The sequence below is a fragment of the Dipodomys merriami genome, unplaced genomic scaffold (genome assembly GCF_024711535.1).
Source record: "Dipodomys merriami isolate MVZ:Mamm:240054 unplaced genomic scaffold, mDipMer1.0.p SCAF_5, whole genome shotgun sequence".
NCBI classification, from domain to species: domain Eukaryota; kingdom Metazoa; phylum Chordata; class Mammalia; order Rodentia; family Heteromyidae; genus Dipodomys; species Dipodomys merriami.
The window spans coordinates 49,590,427-49,608,273 of record NW_027206068.1 but is presented as its reverse complement, the minus strand read 5'-3'; the positions used below and the strand labels follow the sequence as shown (position 1 = coordinate 49,608,273).

General features: G+C 32.5%; 1 protein-coding gene across 3 annotated transcripts in view; it reads right to left on the bottom strand.

The window, feature by feature from the left end:
• Foxp2 (forkhead box P2) overlaps positions 1–17,847 on the bottom strand; it is a 513,305-nt gene that overhangs the window by 356,163 nt on the left and 139,295 nt on the right. For all 3 annotated transcript variants that reach the window (XM_069996601.1, XM_069996600.1, XM_069996604.1), the window contains one exon: positions 936–1,027. The gene's annotated coding sequence lies outside the window, so the exon portion shown is untranslated. The remainder of the gene's footprint in view (positions 1–935; positions 1,028–17,847) is intronic.

The window sequence follows — 17,847 nt, the reverse complement described above, 5'->3', positions numbered from 1 at the left end:
ATAGTGCCTACTTCTAGATTTTCCTAAAGTAGTCTTAAGAAAGCTTTAGAAAGGAGTAAAACAAATTTAGTCAGAACAGATCCTGAGGTGAACTCACTGACAAAGAATTTTCATGAATCCAGGGTTACTCTCTTTTGGGATAAAGATTAGGGAAAGAAATGATGTAATAGTCTCTGAAAGAGAACACCCATACCTAATTCTTTTAGATTTCTATATTAATTGTATCAATATAGATTTGTATACTTATGACACATTGTTTGAATAATATCATACTTCAAAACTGGGTTTGAAAAACTAATTTACATAAGTGTTAGATCCTGAATTTTTTTTGTTGGCACGGGATTAAGGAAATATCAAGGAAACAGGATTTATAGATGTGCATCATTATAAAAATATAAATGCTGTCTAAACAGCTGACTTAGTTTACGAATCACTAAAAGGATAGCAAACATTAGAGGAAATAAAACATTACTAATTTCAGTTATTCTCATTATTTTCTCAGCATTTCTAAAGATGTTCTCTAAACCCTCATTATTAACTGAATTAAAAAACAAATTCCAAATAGTCACATTGTGGTAAGAGGTCAACAAAATAATACTAAAATACTTCAAGTGGTGATTTTTTTTAACTTGAATAATCTTTTCTTTTTAACATTTCCATATCAAATTGATATTTTACATACATTTATGCTAATTTAAAAAATAAAACCAAGTTTAAAAGGACAAGAGAACAGTAAGGATTGAAATGTGAAACAAAATAAAAAACATCAAACACATATTCCAAGATAGGAGGTGATTTTGAAGTTTTTTGGAAGTATTTTGAAAAACTGGTGGACAAATAAACTTAATAAAAATATTAAATAACACAATTAATTTGAGTAAAACAAACAGAAGTATAATGAGAAAAAGGGAATTAATACTGAATAAAACACTTACCTATTGGTTTACAGATCTTACGCACAACTTTCACGTCAGTCTTGAAATGGGGTCGTAAGCAAATTCAAGCTCAGCATCACACCAGAGCGGTCCTATTAGCAAAGACAGATATTGTCACTGCTTGAACATAGGTCACAATTAGAACAATGTCTTTATAGATTGACAAAAAATTGATATTCAAATAAGGAGAGTAATTAGTTCACCCCTTAGTTTGTGGTTCTTCAAACATGTATGAAAATGGTTTTGATATATTTTAATTTTAACAAATTTTAATCCTTTGCTCAAGAAAAAAAATACCAGTGAAGCAGCATTTCTAAAAGATAAAGATTCCATTTACATAGATTTGGTAGGTTTAAACTTTTGGTGATTAAATTTTATAATTTCTAGAGTAAAATTATTTATGTCTCCAGATTCTAAACAGAAAACATGACTGATTTCAATTGCCACTTCAACTCATACTCAATAAGCTTTGTGGGCCTTTTTACAATTAACAAATTGGTAGTAATCATATTCTCCTTATAATCATGTAAGGGTTATTTCAGTGCTTATTTGAATTTATATTTTCCAGACCAATTTCCTACCTAGCCACCACTGTCTTTTTCTAGTCTCTTAATTCTGATTAAAAGAGGAAACATTCATCTCATGTCCTTCTTACCCTAAAATATATTGTATGTACTGAAGGTTCAAAAAAAAAGATGCAGGATTTTGTAGCACATAGTTACTAAACAGATTTTGACCTACACATAAACTCTTTATTGATTGGTGCGACAGAGATTCTTGGATGGGTTCTATTTTACTTTTCATCATTAGAAAACATTGTTTTAGTTAATCACAATGATTAAGGTAAATTAAAGTAATAAGTGTTGAAGTAGGTTAAACCCCTCTTCTTATGTTTTAGCATTTTTATTGCATCTGTTCACATTTCTTTTAATACTAAAATGTCACAAAATAGCAAGCCTTACTCTTCACATTACTTGTGTTAATCTTTCTTTCATAATTAATTTCTGCCTTCTGTATGTTACCAAAGGGAATAGATATATTAAAAAATAGAAGTCAAAATTATTCACTTAAGTCCATATTGGATTACTGTTCTTTTTCCATATTCATGGATTTCATTTTTTTCAAAAATCAATTCTATATTTTTAAAGAAAGTTCACAAACCTATTTTAAAAGTATGTTATAAAATGTCTACTAATATTCTAGTAATTTTTTAAATTGAGGACTAAAGAGTAGAAGTCTACAAATTACACAGTGAATAACAGTCAACAGCATGAGATTATATGATCTAGTGATGTCATCGTTGCCTTAGTTTTTTCAAAGTACACTTCAATGACACTACCTCTTTATGTCTCAGATGAATCCCTGTCATTCAACAATGCTTGAAAATATAAAAATATACTGCAAAGCCCAGTATGGATTCATGTATATAGTTTGAAAATAAACTAGCCTGTATTTGGAAAGCTGCATATATTCTAATATCTAACATCACAATGTTAAAGGAAAACCTAAGTACTGTATTTTCATATTAGAAAAGAAACATCTGAAAATATGACAAGAAATAAACATGGCTCCTTATCACACACTATATATTAGAGTTGGATATTAAATAGGTTAAAAAGTTAAGTGTTTCCTATCTTTCCAAAATGAACTGAAATTAGGAAAAATTTTGAGACTTAGTAGTAACAACAACAAGAAAAGCATGTCTAAAACAAGACCTAAAAAGCACTTATTATGAGGCAAAAGACCTGATGAGTTTGGGTAAATAAATATAAGTGTTCAGTAACATATAATATAGGTACATTTCATAGATAAACTGAGAATGCTCCAAAGTCATAAAATAAACTTTACATGGACAAGATAATGAGTACATTTCTTATCAAGCATTGTTGCCTCCTCCTTTGTTTCCCCTTCCCATCCCTTCCTATCTCCTCCCCCCACTCCTCCCCCCACCAAGTTGTAAAGTTTGTTTTTCAACATAACATCTTGTACATCTCCTTGTTGCAATGGGTCCACCTGTATCCCTATTTAAGCGATTTTTTCCCCTTCCCCTCCACAAATTATACCAACATCAAATACAGTGAAAGTAGGGATTATACCGTGGGGGAGGGACATACAAAGCAACAAAGAAATCATCTTATAAATATGTTAGAAACAATCGCATGAAAGAAAAAAACATTTGACATCAACTTATCTGACCTTTTCTGCTTGTCTCAGACATATACTCGTTATAATTCTAGCTACTGTAGAAGTTGAGTTTTATAGGATGCCTTTTGAGAACAACTTGGGAAGACAAGTCTGAGGGAGTCTATCTCCAAAATTAAAAAGAGGATCTGGATATATAGCTCAAGTGATAGATTACCAGCTAAGTAAGCAAGCAGATCAAAAGCAAGGCCCTGAATTCAAACCAGTGCTGCCAAAATATAAAATTGAAAATTAGTAAAATGTGTTATAGATAACATACCACAGTGAACAAAATGATTACAAATTATATTTTATTTAATCACTCATATTTTAAAATTTTAAACCACCATAGAGAAATAAGATAAATTGGATGAGACAAGATTTAAACCATAAAACTAACAATAGTTCTCTTATTACCTGCTTCCAGACATATTTCTTGGTTGCCAAATGTATAATTGACTATGTACAGGTTCTAGGACTAAGTCACAGCCCTGCTCATGGGCTGGCAGTTGCTTTCATATATAATTCTGAGAGGCATAGATGGAAGGATAGATAGATAGATAGATAGATAGATAGATAGATAGATAGATAGATAGATAGATATTCATGAAAGGGTCTCTATGTAGTTCATATTTAGGATTTTTTGTTAATTCCTTAAAATCCATTTTAAAAATCCATTTGCAGATTTATTTATTGTTTGCTAGGATATAAGCTAGGACCATGTCACTCAAACATTCCTAGACAGTTTGACCTGTATTCTTTAAAGAATTGTATTAAATAAAGTGAACAATTATTAGGTACATTTTTAAGCAACTCATTAATAGAAAATAGAGTTAGTTGACTAATGTCTTACTTAGAACTCTCTGTTAACATTTTTAATCTTTTTTGTCTTCTAATGAACAAATGGAAGATGCTTCTTAAAAGAAACATCCTAATTGTTTTCTAAACAAAAGAAAATTTACATCACATAGCACTTTAGGCCCAAATAAGTGTCTTTTCAATTCTATTTCAAAACAATATAATGGGTGGCAAATAAAGTTCATGATTTGGAATAATATATTAAAAATTTAGCATAAATAAATAAAATCTATCATTAATGTGTCATAATGCATAATTGTTCAAAAATAGAAGGCACACCAATATTTTAAACATTATTTTCTACAGTAGTGCAAACCTTTTGGGATAATGGTGAAAACTAATTATATTATTATCTCAAAACAAGCTAGTTAACTACAGCCAAATAAGAGAACGTAGATGGCTGTCCATTGGTAAAGAAAACTGATGGAGTAAGCAGCATTTTAACAAACAGGGATTAGACAATGAAGTCTTGCAAAATCAGTAAATTCCTAGGGGTAATTCTCATTGGTATCAGTGATGGATGCTGTTATCATAAAAGACATAACTATGCATCTGAGGAAGATGATTTTTTTGGAATATGAAATTTATTTTAATTTTTTATTATTTACTTGCTTTGTTGTTATAGAGGTGATCAATTATCTGAGTCAGGTAATGAGTACATTTCCTTTCATACAGTGTCTTCTTTTCCTTCAGTCTCTCATATTCCCTCCCTTCCATCTCCACCCACAAGTTGTATAGTTCACTTTCATCAGTGTCCAGTGAGCTCCACTGCTGAACTTTTTCACCCTTTTCCCCTTGAGTTCTGTACCACACTTGAATACACCATACATAAGTTATAGAAGACAAAATCATAACAACTAAAAACCTAAAAAGGGAAAGAAATAAAAGAGGTCTCTTTCTATATCTTGGTGTTCATTTCAGCATGTATATTATTTTATATAAATATGAAGAGGCACTGAGGCATTCTGCCTTTGCATTTCTCTCCTAAGAGTCTCTTTTATTTGGTTTCACTGTGTGTATCCAGAATCCTGTATAATTTATTGTATTCCAAGATATTTTAGATCTAATTTACACATATTAGAAAGAATATGCACTATTTGTCTATCTAAGCTTGGCTTACCTAACATAACATGATGTGTTCTGGTTCATTTCATTTTGGTCCATTTCCCTGAAGATGACATTACTATATTCTTTCTAATGGCTATGTAAAATTCCATTGTGTACCACATTTTTTGGAATTACTCATCTATTGAGGGGCATGTGGGCTGTTTCCATATATTGGCTATTGTGAATAGTGAGGCAATGAACATGGATGTACAGGTGTATTTTTCATGTCCTGGCTCATGATGTTCAGGATAGATGCCTAGGAGTAGTATGGCTGGGTCATAGGGAAGGTCTGTTTAAATTTTTAAGGAACCTTCACACTGCTGTCCAGAGTGGTTGTACTAGTTTACATTCCCACCAACAGTGCAGTAGGGTTGCTTTTACCTCACATCCCCACCAACATTTGTTGTTCAAATTCACAATGTTGGCCAGTCTAAGTGGAGATGGAATCTCAACATTTGTTTTGATCTGCATTCCTTTTATGGTCAGGGATGATGATCATTTCCTCCCATGTTTCTTTGCCATTCTTAGCTCCTTTTGAGAAGTCTCTCCTTAGTTCCCTTGCCAATTTAGTGATTGGTTTATTAGGTTGGGGAAGGGTTAGCTTCTTGAGCTTCTTGTATTAAATATTATGCCATCATCTGATATATTGCTGGTAAAGATCTTGCTGGCTGTCTTTCTAGTTTAGTAATTATACCCTTAGCTGTGCAGAAACTTTTTATTTTGATGTAGTCCCACTTATCAAGTCTCCTATCAGTTGTGCCCTCTGGGATTCTTTTCAAGAAGTTTCTTCGTATACTTATAAATTATCATTTTTTCTCCTACTCTCTCCAGCAGAAGTTTCAGTTTCCCTACACTGAAGTCTTTGATTCATATCGAATTGATATTAGTTCATGGTGACAAAGTGGAATCCACTTTTAATTTTCTGCATATGGATACCCAGTTTTCCCAATGTCAATTACTGACGAGGCTATTTTTTTTCCTGTTGTATGTCTTTGGTTCCCTTATCAAATATCAGGTAACTGTAAGTATATATAAGATTATTTTACATATATTTAATAAAAACAGTCCATGAATTACTCTATTGCTACCCATTTTCAAGAAGGGATAAGGAAGCACTGCATAGTAGTGGTTTTACTGTGTATTTATTTATTTAGTTTTGCGTTAGGTATTTACAGGAGAATAGATTATTTTATTGTCATTTATAGAATTGCTATCAAGAAGGGAAACTGCTGAAATTTGGGGGAGAAAGTTGGGTATGCAAAGACTGTGAAAATTACAACAGATACAGAATACTTATTTCAAATTGGTGTGTCCTTTAACGCTGATTTAACTCCATGAGGGCAGGCAGCTTTGTCTACGTAATCTTACTTGGGATTCTCATGGACTAGATTACTGTTTGGACATATAGTAGGCGAGCAAACGTAGACCTACAATTAAACATGCATGAGAATTGAAAAACAGCATTTTAGATAACATTAGCAGTAGTCTGCATCAATAGATATAGAATATCCGCAGGTAATCACAGTCCAAAATTAAATCCAGTGATTGTTCAAAATAAGGAAAATAGGGAAACAAATGATTACTTTAACACAATGCTCATTTTGATCTGCAATTTTAACTGAAATTACTTGGAGGTATACATTTTGGAACTCATTCAAGTATCAAGTATTCTTTTAAAGCTTGAAAAACTCACTTTGAATTTTTTTTGTTTTGATAATTCAGACTAGAGTTATTGTGCAGTGATGATTAGATAGGAACCAGAGCTATGAAGCATATATAAACATAGAAACATGAACCAGAGATAATCAACAGATTTCTTCTAGTATCTGGTTTTCAAACCACTCTTCACTCCTTTGTATAGAGTAGTGAGGTGAAAGAACCCTATTAAGAGTGCTTCAATTACCAATAAAGGCTTATATTCACTAACTTCTGGCCACATTGGATAAATTACATAAGCATCATGCCTACAGAGTGAAGCTTCTGTGTTCCTACATTAATAGCACTAAGATTTAAGAAAATAGAGCAAATGATGCTTCAAGACACCACCACATCCCTATCAAACCATTGAGAAGATGCAGCTATAGAAACTGACCTGAAATCAGAGGTACACACTAACAACATGTGAAACTACAGTTCCCCATACAGTTGTTGAGTGTGTGACTGGTAGTTATTTGTCCTCAAACCATTCAGAAATAACACTTTTGTTTTTAGCCATTTCTTAGTATTCATCACATTTTTTCTAGAATTAAACTGGAAATACTAAATAGCCATATTTCATGGATAGAAAATGTTCCCTAGGAAATAATACATATTAGCATTATATTAACAATCAGGTCAATAATACTGGCAAGAGAGAAGGTGAGCACAATGTCCTTACAGAAAGGCATAATATCAGGATAGCTATTTGTAGCCTTCTATTTTCTTGAGCTGTACTCAGAGCAAAAGTAAGGGCTGTGTAGCATGGTACAATGGTTTAAAAAAGCACTGCTGTATTTACCCAAAATAGCTAAAATGCTTTGAAATCTAATTTCTTTTTTTTTTTTTTTTGCCATTCTTGGGGCTTGAACTCAGGGTCTGGGCACTGTACCTGAGCTAGCTCAAGGCTAGCACTCTACCACATGAGACACAGCACCCTTTTGGCTCTTTTTGTGTACTGAGGAATTGAACCCAGCTGCTTCATGTATGCTAGGCAAGCTCTCTACCACTATGCCACATTCCCAACCCCTAATTTCAAATGTATAGAAGACCTGTTCTTCTTTGAATCATTGCAGCTATAGGATACCTACTGTGTATAATGTTTACTGTCTGCTGAAGGTCCAGTTAAAAAAGACATTCTCCCTAGTAATGGTGCTTTAGGACAGATTAAACATGTAATATGGTATGCTGTTTGGCTGAGTGATGTGATAAGCAAAATAAAGCACATGGAGATACTATAATAACGGGTTGCAAGGGAAAATAATGTTTGTTTCTAAATCAGGCAGAACAAGTTATACACCTCTCTGAACCTCAGTTTTAATGTGAATTTCACTTGAAACAGCAAAAAGTATAATGTTGGTACTCTGATTGTTGAGGACTAGAATATATTGGATTTTATCTACTTTTTCCTCAACATTTCTTGAAATAAACAATCTAGAGGACTGGAACATATTGGATTTTATCTACTTTTTTCTCAACGTTTCTTGAAATAAACAATCTAAAGGACTTTTAAAGTTTAAAAAAGGCTCATGAAGTAGATACACTTCACCATTCATGCAATCTATTATAACTTTAATAAAACTTTTCTTGTTAATTAGAACCATATTTACATTACTTTGATAAATTATTTTAATTAATACTGTTAAAGTCATATAATTCATACACATGAATAATGTCTGGATGAGCAAAACAAATAATGTCCAAACACCACATAAATATCAATTAACTTTTCCAATTGAATGAACAAAAGGTAAAAATCAAAACACTCTTTAGTGGACTATATGCATTTCTGTTTTGTTCCTTAGGTCTTACACATGAGTTTCCTTTAAAACATAAGTTCAAAAAAATATCTTCAGTAAAAATAAACCTTCACTTCCTCATCTTTTTCATGCTTCCTCTAATTTAGTGTGAGAAATCTATAGCAGTAGAAAGCCAAAAACAAATATAAGCAAGTTAAAGGTGTGTACATGCATGCATATATGAGTTGTTATTGAGTTGTTTCAAATAAAGTGTTTTTTATTTTTTCTTTAAAATCAGTAATAGTGGAATGTAATCATAGTACCAAAAATAAGTGACCTACTAATATCAGGTTATATATTTTATAGATGTTCTTAAAGTCTGTAATTGGTTTTCCTTATTTGAGTTGTGAGGAGTGTAAACTCCGTCAATTATCAGAGACAATAGTGGGCCTAAAGAACAACTGCTCAGCCAGAAGCCAGTGGCTCACACCTGTAATCCTAGCTACTCAGGAGGCTGAGATCTGAGGTCTTCGGTTCAAAGCCAGCCCAGGCAGGAAAGTCCATGAGACTCTTATCTCCAATAAACCACTCAGAAAACCAGAAGTGGTTCTGTGGCTCAAGTGGTAGCTCACTCACCTTGAGCTGAAGAACTGAGGGACAGCGCCCAGGCCCAGAGTTCAAGCCCCACAACAGAAAGAAAGAAAGAGAGAAAGAGAGAGAGAAAGAGAGAAAGAGAGAACAAGAGAAAGAGAGAAAGAAAGAGAGAAAGAAAGAAAGAAAGAAAGAAAGAAAGAAAGAAAGAAAGAAAGAAAGAAAGAAAGAAAGAGAGAGAGAGAGAGAGAAAGAGAGAGAGAGAAAGAGAGAGAGAGAAAGAAAGAGAGAGAGAGGGAGGAAGAAAGAGAGAGAGAGAGGGAGGAAGAGAAGGAGGGAGGGAGAGAGGGCGGGAGGGAGGGAGGGAGGGAGAGAGGGAGGGAGGGAGGGAGGGAGGGAAGAAGGAAGGAAGGAAGGAAGGAAAGAAAGAATTTGTCACCATATTCTTATAGATGCTGTATCTTTGTGGAAGAAGAAAGTCTAACAGATATTTGGAGCAGTAGTTTTCACAATGTGAATATTGTTTTCCTCAATCTGAGTTTAACTGGAATACTTGCTGAGATTTTTTTTGCAAATAAATTTGTTCTAATATTCCCCCAGGTTGAGTAGATTCATTTACAAAAATATTCATTACTACATAATAGCAGTAATTACCCTTCTTATTGATTATTCCATAAGCACAATATTTCACTGATTATTATTAAGTTCCATACTAAAAAGATTATTCAAATTTATCTGTTTCTTGCAAAAAAGGAGTGACTAGGTAAATGAAATATGGTACATGAATATAATGCAATAATATTCAGCCATATAAAGGCAAGGATTCCTGACACAAGCTAAAAAATCTTTAAATTAAAGAATAGATAATTATACATTCCACCAGCCATCATGTCAAAGATGACATCATCAAATATGATTTAGCTTCCAGATAATCCTATTGTATATGCATAGGAGAGTAAGTAAAATTGCAAAAATGCAAATAAATTTAAATATACATATGAAAATAGTTTTGATCTTGTAGGCCTTGAAAATGTCTCAAGACCCACTTTTCTGGACTCACTTTAAAAACTCCTGGGTTACAGAGAAGATGTGGAATATACAAAGGTATAATATATCCAGCATTACTAAAGGCCAAGCTACATAATTTAAAACAAAAATATTAAAGGTGTTTGCCTTAACAGTCATGGTTGTAAGTTGACTTTAACAGGATTTATTTAAGACAGAAATGGATGAGCAAGCCTGGGAAGACAGACTGCAGACCAGCTAAAAGCCTATAAAAGAGTTTACCAGGAACAATTAATAAGTACACAGAGACAATGTGGGAGAAAAAAAAGAAGCAAAAGCTTCTTAAAGGAGTCAACAACTTGACAAAGCATCAAGTATAATGTAGTGTAATAAAATGAACAAAGTAGCAAAGGAAGGCCAAAAGAAAAATAAATTTCAATGGAATACTGAGGAATTATGCCACATATTTTTAAGACAAAGAAAGTGACTATTAAGAAAAGAGAGAATGGAAAAGAAGTCACAAAGTATGTAAGGATGTATAAGAAGAATGAAGTCATGAATTATTTGGGGATCTATAATAAAGAAAAAGAAGACATGAGGTATTTGAAAATCTATAATTTAAAAAAAGTGATTGAACAGACTACAAAGTTTTAAAAGACAAGTTTTGGTGCATTTCATTATCTTAGTTTCATCTACACATAGCTACATATATATGCACATACACATATGTGAACATGTACATATATACACATGTATACATATATATTTATAAACTAGTATATATATGCTATATATACTAATTTTATATTATATATTTCATATATAAATTATATAAAATATATAAATTATATATAAATATATAAGTATATATAAATATATCTAAATATATATCATAGATATTGTATATATTTATACATACAATAAGATATATACAATATACATACAATGTATATTGTATATATATTATATTGCATATATACAATATGTAAGATATAAATAATTATATATACAATATAAAATATATACTATCTATGGCATAATAGCATATATTAATTATATATTCTAGTTTCATAAGGTAATTTATGTATGAATGTATATATACATATACATTGTGACAGCTCATAATGATCTTTATGATCATATGTTCTTTAATGATAATAATGTTCTTTAATGATCATTGTACAGTTCTGATATATGTTGAATTTTGAGAAAATATATATTCAGCTGAAATTTTCCCGAGTGAATCATGTGCAAAAGTGATCCAAATGTTTGAGGTTTTGTATTTTTTACTGCAGTTTTCCCCCTTTGCCCTTGTCCATCTTTCTTCTGCTCTCTTCACTGAAATAAATTTATTCTATTGAACATCAAAAAAAAAGTTTTAAAAGAAAAATGGCAGGCATGGTAGTTCTAGCATAGTAGATGACTCATGGAGACATTCATAATGAATTTTAAAATAGAAGAGTGATAGATATAGAGATATGTATGTATGTAGGACATGTGAAAATGAAACCCCATGTACAACTAATTGATGCTAATAAACAAAATATAAAATTAAATTAAAATTAGAAAAGGAGAGTGAGACATCAAATGGAAGAAATTGTTGATGAAGAAAAGGCAGGGAGGGGTATGACAATGCAGAAGTTTCACAAAGAAGCTTAGAAACAGTTAGGTCAAAAGAATAGATAGATGCTCTTGGCTCCTTCCTGCTGCAGAGACAGGCTGTGTCTTCTTCAGTGGCAGCAAAATCCTAAAGTGCAATGTGCAAGGTTGGAGGAAAGAGGTTTAACCATTTGGAAGCCTGGTCACTGAAACTGTTTTCAACTCCAACAAAGTGAAGACCACTGTCATTAATGATCTCTCCACTGACCTCAACTATATGAGTCTACTGAATAGCAAATTCAATGCCACTGTGAACAGAAAGCATGTCAACAACAGAAAGTCCACCTCCATTTGTATCTTTCAGGAATGAGATGCCATGATCAACAGACAGGCTGATGCTAGTGCTCAGTATGTTGTGCCTTCCCTGAGGTCTTCATTTCCATGGAAGAGGCCAGGAAGGGTAAAAACTAATGGGTAACTATCTATTTCCCTTCTAATGATGCTATTTGTTATTTGTGATAGACCTGATACATATATATATATATATATATATATATTTATTATACACACACACAACACACAACACACACACGCACACACACACACACACACACACACACACACACACACACACACACACACACACACACACACACACACACTTCTCAAGATTGTCAATAATGACTCCTGAATCATCAACTGCTTAGTCCCTCAGGATGTCATCTCTAACAATTTTGGCTTTGTGTTAGAGTTCATGACCAATATCCATGCCATTGTTGCCAGCAAAAAGACTACGCCCTTCTGGAAAATTGGTTTGATGGCTGTCAGGGTCCTTGGAATATCATTCTTGCATCTATTACTATTGCTAAAGCTGTGGACAACAACATCTTTGAATGAGTGGTTCACTGTCATGCCCATGTGTGTGCCTCCACCAAAATGTCAAATGTAGACCTGACCTTTCATCTCAAGAAACCTGTCAAAAACACGGCCTTGAGAAGGACATGTGCAAACATCTTAAAGTCCAGTATAGTACATTCTAGCTTACATCAAGAACCAGGCCATCTCCAGTAATTTTTACCATAATGTTCTTTCACCTACTTTTGAAGTAGGGTCTGGCATCGCCATCAATGACCACATTGTCAAGCTCATCTCTTGTTAAGCCAATGAATGTGACTATAGCAACTGCATGTTGTACATTATGGTTCACATTGCCCTAAAGAATCACCAGACAGCTCCAGTAAAGACACAACCCATTTCCCTAATACTGAGAATCCCCTTTCTTCACAGTTTTGTCCCAACTTCTTGAAAGGAAGGGGCTTATGAAGTCTAACATTGTCACATGTCATGCACCACATTCAGAAAAACATAAATAGATAGAAATGTTTATCAAAAGAAAAGAGGTCTCTCTTTTCCTTTGAGATAGAGTTAAAGAAGAAAGTTTAAAAGTGCCAGAAATTCGTTGATAAGAGAAAAATGAGCAGGAGAGTACACAGGTGGAGATATTGTATAAAATGGCAGGAAGAAAATAGAACAAAAGTTAAAATGTAAAGAAGAAATTAAAGGAGAAAGACCAATAATCACTGTTCATGTGTATAGTCAATAGGGACAGGAAAATAATAGAAATTACACCTGGAAGGCTCCTCTTGGAATGCTAATGGAAAATAATAATGATAATCATAAAAATATTTGTACCACAACTAAATTGTCTAGTAATTTATAATGTCAACAAATACCGAGTCCATAGGTGACTTCATACTTAAGAGTAATTAAATTTAAATACATTTTCAAAATGAGTTATTTAAATACATTATTCAAAATTCAAGTGTTCAATAAATATGAATATCTAAGAGCTACTATACTGGACAATGTCTACATGTCACCAAATATCTGTTTTACAACCATAAATTCTATTAGATGTAACCTCAATGGATACACTAACAAGGGTGGAAACAAACGCATTTAACAGTAGCTAGTATTTCTTAAGTATTTAGCATGGATTACATACTGCAATAATCATTTATAATCTCATGTGCAAATATAATAAGAGGTTCTGTTTTATATATTACATAGTGCTATTTTACAAATTATGAGAAAAAAACAAGTTGCTTTATTTTGCATGGTAGCAGAAGCAAGATTTAACCCCAGAATTGTGTAAGAAGTTGACATTCCGACAATAGAGAAATGATGGACAAAAATCTCTTGACAGTGACCATATTCTGGTACCTCATGGGTGAAAAGTCTTTTCTTCCCATTATCAGAATACTATAAAATACAACAGGAAGAAGAGTGGAGAAAAATACATGAACAAATTGAACAAATTAGTGAATGAAAATAAAATATGCATACAGCATAAAAGTACTACCTTGAAATGATTTAAATTACAAACTGAAAAAATGTAAAGAAAAAGTTATTGTGGCAATTTTTAAGTAACCCAATTTACTTCATTAGTGGGTTCTTGTCAGGTGAGAAAATTACTGTTGTCATGGAAACCACCACAATACTACTCTTTTACACTTATATAACACCTTTCATCTGATGCGCTCAAAGAGACTCATAAACATTAATTCATTAATAGTCCTTTTATTGAAAGTGCATCAAAATTTACCTAATAGAATAAAACAACAATTGCAGATCAAACAAAAGGAAATTTCATTGCTCCCTAACAGCTTCACGCAGATTACACTACCATCTCTTAGTACTTAAGAAGAAAGACAGTAATCTTCCATAGCATTCACCTTCTTGTTTCTTGTACCAAACTGAAAACCATCTCCTATTGTTTTATTGTCAAAAATCTACAGCTCCTCTTCCACCCACTCTTTAATTTCTTTCTTCATGCTTTCAGTTAATTGCGTGGGAATATAATTTAAAACACCATTACACAGAGTTACCTATGCAGTTCCAACCACTAAAATAGTCTGGTTCGTTCTTTAAAAGATGTATGACCTCATTTTAAATTGGAAAGAATAAAAGTAAACTATGAAGAGATTTTTCTGAGTGTATGTATTTAATTAAAAGTTAAAAATTTTAAAAGCATAAGATCTTTGCTTATTAAACAATGGTTTATTTTGTTTTGAAGTTATAAAATATAAAGGATAAGGATATACAGGAGTGATGAAATTTAAGGTCCATAGGCATAGAAAAGCTGGGTAAGCTATACTTACTGTCATACTATCAATACTTAAAAACAATAATAATATACTAGGTCAGTGCTATAGTCTATAAAATAATATTTTGTTTTCAATAGCTTCCTATAAGGATAATTATGGAAACTAAAATTTCTTTAAATTTGGACTTTTATAAATAAACTTTCCTCCAATAGGATCTATCAATCAGGAAAGTAAGCAACGTTTTTTGGAACTTGGTTATGCTTTTCAGATGATGTACCTTGCTATCTTTTCAGATAGTGTCATTTTGTAATGTTAGGTTGGTCAAATTAATTCTCAAGGTCACCTACTCCCCATTCAAGGAAATGAGGGGAAAACCTGCAAAGGCACAGTGTGGAACATATACATTCAAGGATGGAAATCTTTCTAAAATGAATTATGTCTATGCTTATCATAAAGGATACTTTATTATAAAGGGTACTTATTACAAAGGGTATTTTAGAATTTGTTGATGGAAATGATTATTAGGAAATCCCATCACTAATAAATCCATGATTTTATAATCTTGTCTTAATCTTTATTCTTTTCCTCCATGTCAGGTTTTGAGCTATTGCAACTATTAACTATTCTTGACCTAAGGATCCTATACATTTCTTCCATGTTAATCTGCCTCTCCCAACACACACACACACACACACACACACACACACACACACACACACACACACACACACACACACACCTTACTTCTCTTGACTATTTTTTTTTGTCTGAAGAATCAAGAACACAAAGGTTTGCCTTGTACTCTCAAATCAAGGGATAGTAAGGAGGTGACAGATATTTCTGAACCACAAAGATGTGTCTCTGTGCTTAATCTCTGCTTATTCTCTTCTGGCTACATCTCATCTTTCTAGAAATCACTTTGTATGGAAAATGATATGATGAAACTGGGGGGGGGACGATTTTTTTTACTTCAGTAATCCATCTATTTTACAATGTTAGATCACTGAACATATTGGTCTAAAGAATTCTTTTTACTTCATTTTTTATTGTTGTTATCAAGGAGTATACAAAAGGGTTACAATTCCATAAGTCAGGTAATGAATAAAATACTTCTAGGATCATGTCACAATTCCTTCGTTTTCCCCATTTCCCCCTCCCATCCCTGCCTACAAGTTGCATGTTCATTGTTTACAAAATCTATATCATAAATTATAATAAATAACTGACTGCATTTGTTCACTCTTCCTCCCTCCACTTCTGTACCCCCATTTGCCTCCTCAATAGACAACAGGAGGGAAGAAAATCAAACAAATTCATAATAACATAAATAAAAACAGATATGATCAACAAACTTAAAAAATGACAAAATGTGTTTCCATTTACTGGAATTCATTTTGATAAATAGTACTTTAGTTGAGAGGAGTGACAATTTGGGTTCCTTCCCTAAGACTTTCCTCCGTTAGTCTGTTTGTGTGTAACTGCATAAAGATCTGAATAAGTTATCAAGTCCAGTTGTATTTCAGGTCTCGCTTCCTATATGAGAGAAAACATGCACAGTTTTATTCTCTGAGCTTGGCTCATCTCACTTAATACAATTTGTTCTAGGTCCATCCACTGTACCATAGCTTTTTTATCCACTCATCTATAAAAACAGCATCTGAGCTGTTTCTATAACCTAGATATTGTGAATAGTGAATAGTGCATCAATGAACATGGATCTCTAAGTGTCATTACTCTATCTTGTAATTTTCTGGTTAGATACCTAAGATTGGTACAAAGAAAAATTTTAATTGCTTATTTTAATATAAGCAACCTTAAAATATCTTAGAATGGAGATTCTTTTATAGTCCTTTTTATATATCCTTGAGTTTTGAGATCATTTGCTATTCATCAATATCTTTGTATCTTATTTGTATTCTCCTAGTCCCTCTACCACTGTTCAACCACTGAAATGGTCATCAAAAGGTAAGAAGTTGATCGAAGAGTCTCAGACATTACTTTAGAACAAGCTTATTCCTTTTATGAAAGATGCATCTATATTTGACTTTGTAAGATAATAAATTCAGGAAAAACCCAAAGGGGAGCTCAAACATACTCTTCTACAATATAGGAATTTTATACTAAATAAGACTATAATATTCTACACTGCAACTGGAAGCCACATCTCATAGGAAATGGAGATGCTAAAATATTAATAGCTTGTGAAGTTTTCTAAGCATACTTATGGAACTTTAAATTTCATCACACTTGAAGCACTGTAAATCATTATGTTCCTGTAAATGAAACTTTCTAGATGTTCTTCAGATAGTCTATTACTTAATGCTTTTGATGTTGTAAGATAGAAAAGTGCTTTGCCTGAAAAAGAAGTGTGTAATTTAATTTATAAGTCATACAAATTTTGTCATAAGCACTGCTGTGAGGTTAGCAATATTTTATAACACAATGACAATAAAATGATTGATTTTGAGAAATGAAGTTACTAATAGTTCTTTTTTATTTCTTTTTTAAAATTTTATTGTCAAGGTGATGTACAGAAGGGTTACAGTTACGTAAGTAATGTACTGATACATTTCTTGTTGAACTTGTTACCCCTTCCTTCATTTTTCTCCCTCCAGTGAAAAAGCAATACTCACAAGAAAATATGTTGGAAATTATCTGAACAACTGGGGGAATGGATGTGGGAAGGAAAGAGGGAGAAAAATGATAGTTCTTCTTGTGTTTTTTTAAGCTTCAAAACATGCACATTGCCAGTAGTTTTTGTTCTTGTTATTGTCTGTTTTGAAATTCTAAAAGAATTACTAATTGCCAACCCATTGAAATACTTTCAATACTGAAATTTAAAATTAGGGCTTCATGCCTGTCATTAAAGTACTCTACTTTTAAATCACTGATGTTTATCATAATTTAAACAAAATGAATTCTGTTCACTCACTCAACAAATATTTCCTCAATAGTTTTTATGTGATGGGAACCATAAATAACTGAAAGCAATCAGTGATGGGTCTTTGTTTCTCACAGGGAAACTGGGAT